General features: G+C 41.3%; 1 protein-coding gene across 5 annotated transcripts in view; it reads right to left on the bottom strand.

Annotated features, from left to right (window-relative positions):
• Positions 1 to 16,809, bottom strand: part of ENOX1 (ecto-NOX disulfide-thiol exchanger 1) — a 527,672-nt gene that overhangs the window by 447,677 nt on the left and 63,186 nt on the right. For 4 of the 5 annotated variants that reach the window (XM_067466943.1, XM_067466940.1, XM_067466942.1 and 1 more), the window contains exon 2: positions 10,453 to 10,578. The exons of the other annotated variant lie outside the window; for it this stretch is intronic. The gene's annotated coding sequence lies outside the window, so the exon portion shown is untranslated. The remainder of the gene's footprint in view (positions 1 to 10,452; positions 10,579 to 16,809) is intronic. 5 annotated transcript variants of the gene reach the window in all.

The following is a 16,809-nucleotide window of genomic DNA, read 5'->3' as shown; positions in this document are numbered from 1 at the left end:
TAACTTGGCACCTTGCCAGGCAGCACACAACACACAAGGCTTAAAAGGCTCCAGTGAAGGCAACTGCACCACACTCCAAGGCAGCACATTCTACTATTGGTTTGCTCAAGAATTTTAACTGGTTAACCAAGTTATCAGTAAACCAGGTTTCCTTTTTAAACTGACACATTTCAGGGCAGGGTTAAATCTTTAACCCCCCCCCCCCCCCCTCAGCTACGGCCCTGATTCCAGGTGAGGTCTGACCAAAGCAAAATGGAGTGAGACTAAGGACCTTTTCACACAAACCTTATTTTACAGGGTTTGATTGCATTTTTGGATTTCAGCCACAGTGCCCAATGGCTCTCATCACACTATTTCTGTGACAGCTCAGTGGCTGGAGTGCTGATGCCACTCAAAAAATTGTGACAGCCGACAATGTCAGGCTCCCTGACTTTCCATAAGGAATTATGAGTTAGCCACCAAAAAAGGAAGGGGAAAGCTACCTCAGAACAGGGTGAGGGGAGGCGAGTCCCCATGTCCCACACACGACTGCTGGCGGAACAAAGCAATCCAGGTCTCCTTTGGTGGCATGTGTGACAAGGTAGTATGTCTTCCCTTGATACAGACTCTATACTCCTATTAATGCAGTATAGAATTGCATTGGCGTTTTTAGCTGCCACATCACAATGTTGGCTCATGCTCACCTTGTGATCATAGAATCATAGAATAGAATCATAGAATCATAGAATCAAAGAGTTGGAAGAGACCTCATGGGCCATCCAGTCCAACCCCCTGCCAAGAAGCAGGAATATTGCATTCAAATCACCCCTGACAGATGGCCATCCAGCCTCTGTTTAAAAGCTTCCAAGGAAGGAGCCTCCACCACACTCCGGGGCAGAGAGTTCCACTGCTGAACGGCTCTCACAGTCAGGAAGTTCTTCCTAATGTTCAGATGGAATCTCCTTTCTTGTAGTTTGAAGCCATTGTTCCGTGTCCTAGTCTCCAAGGAAGCAGAAAACAAGCTTGCTCCCTCCTCCCTGTGGCTTCCTCTCACATATTTATACATGGCTATCATATCTCCTCTCAGCCTTCTCTTCTTCAGGCTAAACATGCCCAGTTCCCTAAGCCGCTCCTCATAGGGCTTGTTCTCCAGACCCTTGATCATTTTAGTCGCCCTCCTCTGGACACTTTCCAGCTTGTCAATATCTCTCTTGAACTGTGGTGCCCAGAATTGGACACAATATTCCAGATGTGGTCTAACCAAAGCAGAATAGAGGGGTAGCATTACTTCCTTAGATCTAGACACTATGCTCCTATTGATGCAGGCCAAAATCCCATTGGCTTTTTTTGCCGCCACATCACATTGTTGGCTCATGTTTAACTTGTTGTCCACGAGGACTCCAAGATCTTTTTCACACGTACTGCTCTCGAGCCAGGCGTCCCCCATTCTGTATCTTTGCATCTCATTTTTTCTGCCAAAGTGGAGTATCTTGCATTTGTCACTGTTGAACTTCATTTTGTTAGTTTTGGCCCATCTCTCTAATCTGTCAAGATCGTTTTGAATTCTGCTCCTGTCCTCTGGACTATTGGCTATCCCTCCCAATTTGGTGTCGTCTGCAAACTTGATGATCATGCCTTCTAGCCCTTCATCTAAGTCATTAATAAAGATGTTGAACAGGACCGGGCCCAGGACGGAACCCTGCGGCACTCCGCTCGTCACTTCTTTCCAAGATGAAGAGGAAGCATTAGTGAGCACTCTCTGTGTTCGTCCACTTAACCAATTACAGATCCACCTCACCGTAGTTTTGCCTAGCCCACATTGGACTAGTTTCCTTGCCAGAAGGTCATGGGGGACCTTGTCGAAGGCCTTACTGAAATCCAGGTACGCTACATCCACGGCATTCCCCGCATCTACCCAGCTTGTAGCTCTATCGAAGAAAGAGATCAGATTAGTCTGACATGACTTGTTTTTGATAAATCCATGTTGACTATTAGCGATGACTGCATTTGTTTCTAAGTGTTTGCAGACCGCTTCCTTAACAATCTTTTCCAGAATCTTGCCCGGTATCGACGTGAGGCTGACCGGACGGTAGTTGTTTGGGTCATCCTTTTTTCCCTTCTTGAAGATTGGGACCACATTGGCCCTCCTCCAATCTGCTGGAACTTCTCCCGTTCTCCAAGAACTCTCAAAGATGGTTGCCAATGGTTCCGAAATGACTTCCGCTAGTTCCTTCAGTACTCTTGGGTGTAGTTGATCTGGCCCTGGGGACTTGAACTCATTAAGAGCGGCCAGGTATTCCTGGACGACTTCTTTCCCAATTTGGGGTTGGATGTCCTCCAATCCCTCATCCACTCCATCTTGCTGAGGTTGAAGACTCTCTTTTTGTGAGAAGACCGAGGCAAAGAAGGCATTAAGTAGTTCTGCCTTTTCCCTATCCCCTGTCAGCATTGCCCCATCTTCTCCTCGAAGAGGTCCTATCGCCTCCTTGTTTTTCCTTTTTCTACTGACATAAGAATAGAAGCCCTTTTTATTGTTTTTAATGTCCCTGGCAAGTCTGAGCTCGTTTTTTGCTTTAGCTTTGCGGACCTTTTCCCTACAGGTGTTGGCTATTTGTTTGAATTCTTCTTTGGTGATTTCTCCCTTTTTCCACTTCTTGTGCATGTCTCTTTTGTGTCTTAGCACAGTTAGAAGTTCTTTGGACATCCATTCTGGCCTCTTTGCACTTGTCCTATTTTTTCTCTTTGTTGGCACGGTTTGCAATTGCGCCTTGAGTATTTCACTCTTGAGAAGTTCCCATCCATCCGTAGCTCCCTTGTCTTTTAGTATCTGTGTCCACGGAATGCTGCTCAGCGTTTCCTTCATTTTTTGGAAATCAGCTCTCCTAAAGTCCAAAATGCGGGTTTGACTTGTCTTAGTTTCGGCCTTCCTTTGTACCTCAAATTGCAGGAGCACATGGTCACTTGCCCCTAAGGATCCTACCACTTCGACCGCATCAATCAGGTCCTCCACATTTGTTAGGATGAGATCAAGAGTAGCCAATCCCCTTGTTGCCTCTTCTACCTTCTGGACCATGAAATTGTCTGCAAGGCAAGCGAGAAATTTGTTGGACCTTGTACTCTTGGCCGAGTTTGTTTTCCAGCAAATATCGGGATAGTTGAAATCGCCCATGACTACTACATCTCTTTTCTGTGCCTGTTTGGTCAACTGTTGGCAGAAGACTTCATCAAGATCTTCCTCCTGGCTTGGGGGTCTGTAGTAGACGCCTACAACGACATCTTTTTGAGTCCCAGTTCCCTTGATTCTTATCCAGATGATTTCAAGCTGGTTTCCCAGATTGCTGTCTTGAATTTCTTCTGCAGCATAAGAGTTTTTGACATATAAGGCTACTCCGCCTCCTCTCCCCTTTGTTCGGTTTCTGTGAAAGAGGTTATACCCCTCGATATCTACATTCCAGCGATAGGAGTCATCCCACCAGGTTTCAGTGATGGCTATGATATCATATTTGTGGTGTTGTGCTAGAAGTTGGAGTTCGTCTTGTTTATTTCCCATGCTCTGTGCATTAGTGTAAAGACATGTGAGCCCCTGGGATCTTCCCTTGAGCTGTTTAATTGGGATTATTGTGCTTTTGGTACGTGGTCCTTGTTGTGTTTGTGCAGCCCTCCGTTTAGCCTTCTGGCGATTCCCAGACATTATGGGTAAAGTAGCGTTCGCAAGGCTGTTGTCCCCCTCCCCCGGTGGACCTAGTTTAAAGTGCGTCTAATGAGGTTTGCGAGTCTGTGAGCAAAAAAGTGTTTTCCTACTTGTGTGAGATGCACCCCATCCCTTGCCAGTAGGCCATCCTCCTGGAATAGCAGGCCATGGTCGAGGAAGCCAAAGCGTTCCTCCTGACACCATTTTCTAAGCCAGTCATTGACCTGTACTATTTTTCTGGCTCTTGTGGGTCCGTGTCTTACAACAGGGAGGAGGGATGAAAAGACCACCTGTACATTACATTCTTTTAGTATTGCTCCTAGAGCTCGAAAATCATTTGTGATCTTTTGAAACGTATGCCTTGCAGTATCATTGGTTCCTACATGAATCAACATGAGGGGAGGACGGTGATAGGGCTTGAGGAGCCTGGTGAGCCTCTGAGTGATATGGTGTATTTTTGCCCCCGGTAGGCAGCATATTTCTCGAGCCATCCCATCTGGTCTGGAAATGACAGCTTCCGTTCCTCTAAGGAGGGAGTCGCCTACTACCAAGACCTGTTTACTTTCAGGAATGACAGCGCCCCTTTTGTGCAATGTAGTGTGTAGGTCTCCAGAAAAGTGATCCTGTTGGTGTGAATTGTGTAGGTGAAAAGTGTTGTCCTCCTCCTCGACATCCCCGGTGCATTCGTCAAGGACAATCCATTGAGATTCGTCCGAGAGCCTATGGTTCTCCTGTATGTGTTCCTGTTGCTCCTGGTCTATGGTTGGGGATGGTACACCTGCACGATTGTGCAAGTGTGAATGTTGTGAAGTGTTGTCCCGGTCAGGGCTATCCTCCGCACACTGATCAAGGATGAGCCACTGATCAGTATCTAAGCCATTCTGGTCTTCCCCAATATGTTGTGTTTCTTGGTCAGGTGCTAGTTGTGTGAGAATTTGGAATCTATTGTGTAACTGCAGCTGAGCGGAGGTATTCTGAGGAGGCTTCCGGGTCCTATGTGTCCTTCTAAGGGTGACATTTCTCCAAGCCTGAGGGTTGTCCACATCTGAGGTGCTGTTCTGTTGAGCCTCCCCGTAATGTTGGTGTGATATGGGCTGCGTGTCTAGGCCAGTGTGGTGAGTGGTGTCTAAGAAGAGCTCAAGTTCCTGAATGTCCTTAAGGGTCTTAATACGGTCCTCGAGTTGTCGTATCCTGTGTTCCATGCGAGTGATCTGTGTACACTTGGGGCAGATGTAATTGAGTAATTGTAGTGTGAAAAAGCTGAACATGCCACAGCTTGTGCATGAGATGGGAAGTTTCCGTGTTTGTTCCATCTGGAGGTTGCTAATGCTCTTGGTGTGTGTTTGATGTTGTTGTCTGTATGCAGGGGTGAAAGTATAGGTTACTGAGTGTATGAGCCCTGAAAGCTGTTAAATTCAAACAAGCTTACCCTGAAGCAGAAGGAAACAAAATGGGTTCCTGCTTCCTCAACTTCTGTGGAAAGCCCAGCTGCCCCTTGGGTTCAGACACTGGTTTATATAGGATAACCAGGAAGCCCCGCCTCTTAGCAGTTAGTTTTTAAACTCAGGAAGCCCCGCCTCTCAAAGAGAGCAGCCCTGAAAGCTGTTAAATTCAAACAAGCTTACCCTGAAGCAGAAGGAAACAAAATGGGTTCCTGCTTCCTCAACTTCTGTGGAAAGCCCAGATCTCCTAAGACACCTAGATCCCTTTCACACATACTGTTTTCAAGCCAGGTGTCACCCATGCTATATCTCTGTATTTTTGTTGTTGTTTAAAATGATAATTTGCTTTTCCTTTTTCTATCTCTCAAAATCTTTCTGCAGTGAAAACCCTGAAACTATATCTTGGATATGTTTAAATGTGCACCATTTTACATATTTACATTTCATCCAATGCTTAAGCCTCATTAAATCAATTGGGGTTTATATTTATGAAAACTTGGTAATCTCTATGGTCTTATTCATGTATATTTATCATTTCTATCGCCACTACTATTACCACCATTTCTTCTTCCTCCAAATATTTGGTGACTATTATCATCACAACGATTGAGAGGGGCTGAAAGAGGACTCTAAAACCTAACCTGGAGGGAGAAATGGAGTCGGCAGTGGTCAATACTTATTGGGGGCATCTATCAAAACCAAAGTCTAGAAAACTTTGGTTTTGCTTGGAAAAGGTTTTGATTGTTTGTCTGACTGTAGTGATTGCAAATGTGTTACTACAGAGTCAGAGAGATATGTGCTTGTTTCTTTTTAAGGGAGATCTTGGGAAAGCCTAGGAACTTTTCTCTTTTCTGTTTCAAAAATAGAGCTTAAGAAACTCAATTCCCAACTAGATAAGTATTTCCTTATTTAGTAGACTTTGTGTTTGCTGTTTGAAGGGTATATTTTACACAACGGTAGATGATGTTCAATGTATCAGGCTAAATGGATCTGTCCCTAGGCCTCAAGATATGGTCCTAGAATTCCAGGCTTATCAGCCTTCATATAAAGGGAATGTGTGCTTTAATGCTTTAAAATGCAAAAAAGGGAGGTTAATTGGATGGAAAACCCTTATTTTAAATAACTAATTATGCATTTGTTCTGGGAAAAATAAAAGTCAATATGAAACAACAATCTACCTTCATGAAAAGTGTAATAATTTACTATGTGCGGAATTTAGTCTTCAGTATGGCAACAGACAAGGATGTCCTTTCCTTGACTGTTGTGCATTGAAAGGATAATAGATTTTTCCAAAGTCAGGCCTGGAAAACAATTGGAGATCAAAGAAACACCACCATAAAAGGAAATATGAACTTTACGAGTCCAGAATTTCCTCTGCCAATCGGATTTCTATGCAGGGAAATTAGTTTCTCAACACACACATGTCCTACTCCCGTGTGTCTCTGCTGCTCTTTTCTATTAACACTCAAACAGCCTCATGGGCTTCTCCTCACTCCTCCAGAAAGCAGGGACAGCCAATCATGATTTTCAAGGGCAAAAAAAATATTGTTTTTTTCTGAAAGAAGAGAGCCCTCTCCCTTCATAATTCAGGTCAACAAACTACAGATTTCAAACCTAATCTAATTCTACAAATAAGGAAAGAGACATTCCCAGAAGTATATGCAGACTACATCCTAACTTGGGAAGGAACAGAGTGAGCTTCTGAGCCATACATATGATTGAATATTCTTCATCCCATGAAGACTAGATAAAAATAAAAAAGAAGGAATTGGAAAGTATAAAATTGTTAGTCTTGGACAGTTAGACAGATCTTTGATGCCCTGCTAACATCTTCTTGTGCCATTGCTTCTCTCTTTCAGGTTTTGGTGCAGGCAGAAAGATGACAACCCCTTCCTGTGCTCAATTGAATGTGGTGTTACCCTTGACTGTGAAAATGGGATCCAAGTGAAGTGTAATGAAGTGGTATCAAAGACACAGAAGCCTCCTCCTGCTGACAAGTCTCCCAGTTCTGAGATTCTTTGGGAAAAGGCACTTTTTAAAAATTCTCATCTGTTAGCTCTACCTTCTGGAGCAGTGAAGAGAGGTGACTCCGTGCTCCAGATTACCCTTTTCCACTTGATGAGGGAGAGTTTTGGGCAATTGTGTGGATCACTTTGACAAATGCAGAGAGACTGGACATAAGCAGGGAACAGGACAATGCCTTTCCGTGCTCTCACTCATTTCTCAGGACTTTTCTGAATTTTTCAAGGTTTTTTAAATCATAGGAAAGCCTGAAAACAATCCAAGTAGAACTCCGAAGGATTTGTCAATTTCTTATGGGTCATTCTATCCAAGCAAGAGGTTTCAAATGGAAAATTGAAGAAGTAAACTATAGGTGGCATTTGGCTAGTGACACAGGCAAGTATAAATTCATTGTATACATACATATCATTTTTGGTTGCTGCAACATCACTGTGCAACATCCAAAGCCTCTACACAGCCATTCACTTGGTTTTGAAGAAAATAGGCCAGATTGGATAAGTATCTATGTCTCCATAACTGGACACAGACTTACGACTTTTTCTCCAAGATCCACTGGGGTCCTCTGGAAATCTCAGCCAATGGTGTTGTCTTTCTGCATCTGGCTATGGGGATATAGTTAGTTAGGCATTTCTCTGATCCTCCTTCCACCAGCTATGAAGAGGCTGTGGGGATGGGGTGATCACAGCACAACTGAGCATCCCAGGGGTAGTGACAGGAGAGCCATAGTGGAGTCACCCTTTCAGATTCCTTACATTTCACTCAACTGTGTAGAATCTTACTTATGATTAATGATATAATTCTTAACTCAGCTTATTCAGCCCACAAGTGTCAAAAGTAGCACTTTGAAGTAATATGAAAGGATGCACTGATTTGAATGCAGAATGACAAACAAAATTTCATATCTACACTTCGTAATATATGATAGCTTAGAATACGAAGTTTAGCATAATATGCTGTGACCAGAGTCTTATCATTCCATTGCTGTTACACATGGGCTCTGTGTCGTTATATCTATTTTCCTTAAACATATTTTTTTCAAAATGTGCATTCTATGAAAAAGTCATCATATCTCTTATGAACAACTCACAAAGCAGCCCCCACTCCAAAACGTTTTATGGTGAATTATTTCCCAGTTGAAAATAAGGCAAATACAGGTTAGGATAATATAAAATGTATTAGATCTGCAAAGGTCAAGTTGAACAAACCTTGGGTCTTACTTCTTACTATTCTGCAAAAGAGAATAAGCAAATTCTGAACAAGAACAATACAATTCTCTTACAATTAACTAAGAGTAAACCCCACAACTTATTAGTGTTTCCTTCTGGGCTCATATATACAGTCTTATCTGCACAAACTTTGTTGTGGAATTAGAGAAAAGCCAATAAGGGTTCCTAAACCAAAGGGTATGTATTAGAAAGATTAATGTTCTAGTATTACGCATTTGACCTGGCTTCCCAACTAGTGGTGATTTTAGGCTAGTTTAGTAAATATATCAGTTGTTAGTAGAACAGCAAAGCCTTGACATCATCTTAAGCTTCTGTCTTAACAAAATTGGATAAAAAATTCTGATTATCTTGTTTGGATGTTTCATCATTACTTCACTATGGCTTGCCTTGTCATATATTCTTTGCAAGATCACCGTTAACTCAATTGAATGGTACAAAATGTTGGCTTTATCTTTGACATTTTGTTGAGTCATCAAGTCACAATACTGCAAAAGTATTCTCATTCCACTCTTCCTAGTAAGAAACATGACCCACAGTGATATGCTCCTATCCTGCATTCTTGCACTTGCTTACTTAGGGGCAAATCCATTGAATTCTGTCTCCACACTTATTTCTAGAGTTCTGCTTCCAAAATAATTGATTTCACTCATTATTATATTACAATGAGCATTTTCATCATAGCATTCCACATGAATTACTTCAATTTTGAAGTTTTATTTATATTTTGATCATCTTCTTTGTACGTATTATTATCATCACCCTCATCATCTTCAAAGCACGTTGCTCTTCTAAATGGTTCTATATTGGCCTAAACGCAATCACTCATTCCAATTAAAGTAGGCTAAATACTAAATCAACCATTATGTAAATTCCATCAATTCAACGAGTCTACTCCAGTTGGGATGACTAATTGGATTTAAGCCACTGCATTATTTTAGATACAAATATAATTAAACACGATTTCATAAAAAGAACAACATTTTCAGCAAAACAAGCTGTTTTCGCAACATAGCTAAAAAGACACCTGTGTTCATTGCTCAGGGTCAGCCCCTTCAGAACAAAGCCGCCAAAATAGGCAGCAGATTATGAGTATAATGAAAAGACAACAAATTGATCATTCTCTGTTTAATATTATCATTTGTTTGTTGTCTGAGAGACTGAGCGAGCTGTTTGGGGATACTGCACCTCAGATGCCAAAACAATTTGGTTGTCCTTTGTTACTGAGTGCCATTATTTAAGTGAGATGGGTGCCATCTGCTGCTCCACCTCTGGCAGAAAAATGCCTTGAGCAAGCTCTTTCTTAATTCCTTCATACACTTTGGGCCATAAAAGAAAGGAAAGAAACATGCCAGTGTTATGCCAGGAAATGTAATAATGTGGTCTACTTGCCTGTGAATTCCAGGCCTGGGATTTGGTCTCTATCTTTGCTGCAATTAATAATAATATTAATGATATTAATGATATTAGTAATAATAGTAATAATAATCTTTATTTATATCCCACCACCATCTCCCCAAAGGGGACTCGGGGTGGCTTACATGAGGCCGAGCCCAGAAATACAGGGTTAGTCAAAATGAATAGGCCAATAAGAAAATTAACCCTGTACATTACAACAGAATACAATAAAATAAAACCAAAACAACAGAACTAACATCACAATGAAATAAAGCATAGGAATACAATAAAACAAAACAGTGAGCGGGCCACATGTACAACATAAAATGATAAAACTCTGGATGAGAAAATGAAAGGGAAATGTTTGTAAGGGATAAACTTGTAAGATGAAATAGCGAAGAACAGGTTTTCACACAGGTGGGGGGAAATACAGTAAAAGTACAACATTGTGGGAGGAATGACAAAAAGGAGGTACATGGTCACTCTCTGAAAGCGCAACACAAAAGCCAAGTTTTGAGATCCTTCTGGAAGGCTGCTAAGATAGGGGGTTGCCTAATCTCACCAAGGAGTGAATTCCAGAGTCCAGACTGTGTCTTATGACCTCATTAGGTGGAGAAGGTGAATCTGTGGAGCAACAGGGTGAATCTGTGGGGCAGTGGGGAAAACTGTCGGACAGCATCCTGTATCACCTCCTTACCGTTTCACAGTGTGTCCCATCTACTCCAGCTTCATCCTGCGCTGTCCCTGGCTTCTTGAATGAGAACAAGGAAGTGTTGTGGTTCAGCCAGATGAGGGGTTTGGGGATTCGGGGCTTGATGGTTCTCTAAGTGAGCAAACAGAGGGGGAAACAGAAGGGTTTTTAGAGCAGGGTGGTTCTCGAGTTGAGGGAACGGAGGGGGTTTTGGAGCAAGATGCTATTGCTGAGACAAAGTATGAGAGTGAATCCGTTTTGGAAGCCAACAGGGAGGGAGGGGAAGATAACATTAGCTCATCCAAGGAAGCAGCTGGCTTAGACAGAGATACCAGGCAGCTTCTGAGAAGACAGAGATTCAGGTGCAAGAAAACCCATGAGAAAGAGAGGCAGAAGCAAGCCTCTCAAGGTCAAAGGAATGTGTTCATGTTTTGCATCCTTAAATTAAGGAGAGAGCTTTTAGGATTTCAGATCAAGCAATGTCGCTACTGGAGTGTGGAACTCCTGTCTCGTTCCATCCAAGAAACACAGATATCTATGAACAATAACAAAACACAAGTTGCAAAGCATTATCAAAACAGAACTGTGTTAACATAAAGCGTGTAAATACACTGCACATGAATCACAAAACAAAACTGAATGTTACTTAGTTATCTTGTAGTCCTTGAGACAGTAAATTATCTTCAGATGTTTTTGGCCTACAACTCCCAGAAATCCCAGCCAGCTTACCCACTGTTAGGATTTCTGGGAATTGAAGGCCAAAAACATCCGGGGACCCCAGGTTGAGAACCACTGATCTAGAGGATGGAGCCCCACTTCAGACATCACATGACATTGTGTGAGTTCCGGGAGAGATCCTGCCTCCAACTGGGGTGAAAGTGTTGCTGGACGCTTTCCCACAACATGGGAGGCTTCCCATATTGTGCAGGCTCCAATGGAGCCAGCATGAGGCCTCTCCATGGGGGTGACGCTTTCCCCATGTGATGGGGAAAGTACTGCGTAGAGGGAGCTGCATGCAGGGTGACAATTTCACCCTGCTGCTTCCTCTTTCCTCCCAAATGCCAGGCAAAACAGGATGCTTCGCCTGGCCTTTATGATGAGGCTGCAGGGCTGCCAAGCTCAGACCTGAATCCAAGAGTTCACCAAAGCTGATATCCAAGCTAGATCTCACCTTCCACCTTTTACCACAGTGCCTGCTCTGAAATTCTGCTCATCGCTTCTCCTTTCCCATTTTATGTTCTCAAGCTCCCAACACATTCAGCTTCTTCTGCACCCACTTGTGGTACGCTGGCTACCGCAAATGTTTCCACCAACCCCAATTCACACTTGCTATTACCACATACAGTAGAGTCTTGCTTATCCAACATAATGGGTTAGCAGAACATTGGATAAGTGAAAATGTTGGATAATAAGGAGGGATTAAGGAAAAGCATATTAAACATCAAATTATGTTATGATTTTACAAATTAAGGACCAAAACACCATGTTTTACAACAAATCGACAGAAAAAGTAGTTCAATACAACGTAACGTTATGTAGTAATTACTCTGATTACGAATTTATCACCCAAACATGAAACAGTTGTAGATCCGGGCAGAAGGCAGACTGCGTTAGATAATACAGAACGTTGGATGAGCGAAAGTTGGATAAGCAAGACTCTGCTGTATTAAGTATACCCAAATACTGGTAAAGATCAGAATATTACTGAAAGAAAAAATGCAGAGGAGGTTTAAAGCAAATGAGAAATCTAAATTGGTTTTGCAATTATCAAAGAACTAAGACAATAGTTATTAAAAGCAGCCCCTGGTAAAATCACTAAGTTAATTATTGACTTCAGAGGAGCAAGCCTTGTGACACTGCTTGTTGTTGTTGTTGTTTTTTTAAAAAAAATGCATTACCTAGAAAGGACAGAATCATATACATTACAGAAACACAAATAAGAAATTTGATTTCATATGTAGGCAGTGATAATAATAACATTAGAGAAAGCATAATTCCAGCATCCTTGAACTTCTTTGGGTCTTGGATAGTTTCAGGTAAAACTGTTAATGAGTCGCTAATGGGTTAAATTCCAGAGTGTTATTTTAAATAACCCATCACAAAATTTCCTTTAGAGATGTAGTATAGTGTGCATTCATAGTGAGGTGTAGTGACCAGTGTGTTGCACTAAGATTTTGAGAGACCAGGATTCAAATCTACACTCAGATATGGAAGTCCAACAGGCACAGTCTCTCAACTTAAGCAAAAGGCAATGGTAAAACAATCAATTTTTCTTTTGAAAAGATCAAAAGATAAGGTCACCATCAGTCATATAACAACAATCCTCTATTTTATCAGGCAAGGTATATGCTGCATTATGTGCAATTTCTGTTATTGATGAATAGAAGTGAACTTATGAGACAGATGTCACATCAGACTATGATTCTTCTCAAGAACTTTGCACATTAGCTTTCCTAGATCCAAGATGTTCAGTCAAGCCAAGGACTCTCCTACATATTATCAGCTTTTGACATATTTTAAGTTATCAATTGGCATCTCAAAAATTAAATATGAAATGGTCATCCATCTGCTCTGTCATTCTGGGTACAACTTTCCAAACTAGATTTGAAGGTGCCACTAGACCAAGATAAACTATAGTTGCTCTGGAGCAGGGCTGTAGCCAAGGGTGGGGGTGGGGGGGAGAGGTTAGAGGTTCAACCCCCCCCCCCCCGAAATTTTTCAGGTTAAAAAGAAAAACCTGGCTTACTCATGAATTTTAACTGATTAACCAAATACCCATGCTACATTTATGAGGAGCAAAAATTTTAAAAGTCCCTCCAGAACTGCAAGCACTATCTCAAGCAAATGTTGACCATTTATTCAGTCATCACTTGCAGCAATAGCTGAAATAGCGGAAGCAACCAAGTTGGCCCACCCACAACTGGTAGGCAAAGCCTAAAGCATGGGGAAAATTTGAAGCCCCCCATGAAGGAGACAAGAAAATTGATTTAATTAAGTCTATATAAAATATAGAATGAACCACACTATTAAATTACTTTGTGTTATGGAGCTACTTCTCATGATTCGCTAAAAAAATTCACATACACCCCCCCCCCCCATTTTTTTCTGGCTACAGTCCGGCCCTGGAGCCAGGTGTACAGGGATTTATCTAATCCATCTGATCCACCACAGTCCTTTCTTCTACTAGCTCTATATGTTTACAAAAAACAAATTCATTATCCAGAAGGGAAGACATTCAAATAACCTGTTCAGATGTTGAAATGACTATGATAAAAAGATGAGCATCTCAACATACTTAGGAAAGAGCTGTAAAAAATTATTTGGCATAAGCAGTAACACTTCTTAGGTTTAAACCAAAATAATAATAGTAATGCTGTTTGCACAGATGATGCACAAGGTAGGGAAATAGAAAACAGCCTTCTGCAGATCCAAACCATTGGTCCCTCTGGCACATTTCTGTGTGTGCTGACTGTCTCCAAATCTCTTGAAAATTCAAGCAAGATTTTTCCCTAGCCAGACTTGGGGACTGAATCTTGAACCTTTTGCATGCCAAGTATGTGTTCTTGCATATGCACATGGATGCAAATTATCTTGCTATTTGAAACATGGCAACCTGGAGCATATTTATAATGATGCTCTGTAGGTGCACTAGATATTCTTAACTGACTGATGTGCTGTTGAAATACCACAGCCCATATAATTGGATTTATTTCCAACAAGGGATAAAAGGGATGCCAATGATGGGCAGAGTTTAAATTTACCTCTTGGATGTTCAGTTATGACTTCATTCATCCCCTGAAACGGTAGTAGCTGACACAGCATTTCCAACTACCTCAGAGCTGCACAGAGGGCAAAAGATAGGCACATTTAATTATGCCTGGAACAAAGTTTGCATCAATAACTCTAAAGCTTTCAGCTCTTTTGTGCTATTAAATTAAAAGACACCCATGCTTTTCATACATTAAAAATCAACTCCTGCCAAAAGAGGATTCAGGAAGACGAATACAATTAATCCAGCACCAACCTTGAACCCATACTTCCATCAAGAAATCACTCTCCGTAGTGCTAAGGTACCCAATGTAGTGAGATATATTTTGATGGAGATATATACAACACAACTGAAATGCCACTTATAAATTACTGACAAGAGCATTTCATACTCCTGAATAATCCTTTTCCTTGTTCTATACAGAAAAAAAATGCTTGCCTGTTTTGACATCATCATTTTAAAAAGAAAAGGCTGGGTTCTGAATCAGGATCTTCTGGATTCAAATATATCCTTTACCATTCAGCAATGGCTCCTTTATCTGTAAACATGCCACTTGGTGTAGCCAAAGCAATTATTGCCAGGGAGGGAGATGGGTAAGATCTCAAAATCAATAAATTAAAACAGGGTTCACAATACCAAGGAAGAGGAGGGGTAAGGCACAAAAGTGTCCTTGTTTCCATCCATTTTTTTTCTTTTTTGTGTGGTGAAGACACCAGTCAGCCTAGTTTTCTAATTAACTGTCAACTGTTCAGAGACTCCTTCCTGGCTTGTAAAAGTGCATTACACAAACAAACAAAGCCAAGGATAACAAGAAGAAATAAGCAAGGAAGAACACATCCAAGAAGGAAGGCATGAGTAATATCAAGATAGTTTGGGGAGTTCCTTACACAAAATAATTGTGGTAAAAGCATCATGGTGCAAGGGCATTAAATGCTAATCAAAGTGGCTAATTGCAACATTCACACTTGCCCCAAACAGACAAGAGTTCTTTCTCCCACCCTGGACATTCCACAGATACCATATTTCCCTGAAAATAAGACACTGTCTTATATTTATTTTTCCTCAGGAAGACACATTATGGCTTATTTTCAGGGGATGTCTTATTTTTATTAAGTACTAGCCATCCCCTGCCATGCGTTGCTGTGGCCCAGTCTGTGTATATGTGTGTGTATATATGTGTGTGTATGTGGTTTTGCGCATGCGTTGTAATGTATTTTTATTTATTTATTTGGCTTTTAAAGTCTCTTCTGCTATGTTTTTCAGTGTTTTATGAGTAATGGTCACTCATTGATCTGTTAGGTGTATTGTGTCCAAATTTGGTGTCAATTTGTCCAGTGGTTTTTGAATTATGTTAATCCCACATATGAACATTACAGTTTTATTTATATAGCTACTACAACAATCTGTATTTATAGTATGATCTCTCTGGGCTCAGTAGTAGACACTTGTTGAAGATTTTCCCATATCTCCTGGTGTTAGTGTGGGGTGAGAAAGACCCACAGACTGTTACTGGTCAGTGCTGGAGAGCACCCGCTTTACTGGTATTTGTGGGGGATGAGAGGGACCCACTAACTGTTTCTGGTTGGTGCTGGGGGAGCGAGACCCACAGTGCTGAATAAGACGGCAGTCACATCTTTACTTCTTCCTCCTGAGAACACACAATACATAAAGCAGAGTGTCCTGCTCCTCACTTCACTGTGGAGATGTTTATTTTGACTTTCTATAGGCAGGGGGAGCCATGCCTATCACTATGTCTTATTTTCGAGGTATGGCTTATATTGCGCAAATGCTTAGAAATACTGCCACAAATTATTTTATGGGTATGTCTTATTTTCGGGGAAACAGGGTAAATAAACCCCACTTGCCTAGTTTCCAAAAGACCTCACAATCTCTGAGAATGCCTGCCACAGATGTGGGCAAAATGTCGGGAGAGAATGCTTCTAGAACATGGCCATACAGCCCAGAAAACTCACAGCAACCCAATGATTCCGGCCATGAAAGCCTTCGACAACACATCATGGTGTTTCCCATAAAACAACAAAGGATAACACATATTTTCACCTACGCTATAATGTGACAAACAAGTAACTCAAGATACATATAACTCATAGCCAGAACTGACTTGGGACAAAGATTCCACCTAAACTGACAATTTAATGCATTTTCAAAGTGATACTGAAGAAAATGATTTCACGATGTAAATAGAAAATCCTGGAGTGATTAAACAAATCATAAATCACTGATTAACATTAAGGGCTTTCTTTTCGTGTTCCTTTGTGGGAGTTTATTATCTGTCCTCATACATATTACAATAACTTTTAGTCAGCGTAGATGGGGCCCATCTCAGAAACAAACTAATTTAATGCTGTATAATGGGCCGTAATTATATGATTAGGCACTAGATGTGTATAACTGGGAAATAAGTGCACCAGTCAGAAATAACCCTTGAATCTTTCCCAATACACTGGGACATTGTGGACATTATTGTCCCAAAGGCAAAATGTACAAATATCCAAAGTTTCATTTTAAAACAAGCTGGGGGGCAACCAAGTACAAGTAAATCTGCTGATTTCTGCAAATGGTGTACAGTACTT

This window comes from Anolis sagrei, chromosome 3, assembly GCF_037176765.1.
Source record: "Anolis sagrei isolate rAnoSag1 chromosome 3, rAnoSag1.mat, whole genome shotgun sequence".
Lineage (NCBI taxonomy): Eukaryota > Metazoa > Chordata > Lepidosauria > Squamata > Dactyloidae > Anolis > Anolis sagrei.
This window is presented reverse-complemented; position numbering and strand designations above follow the sequence as displayed.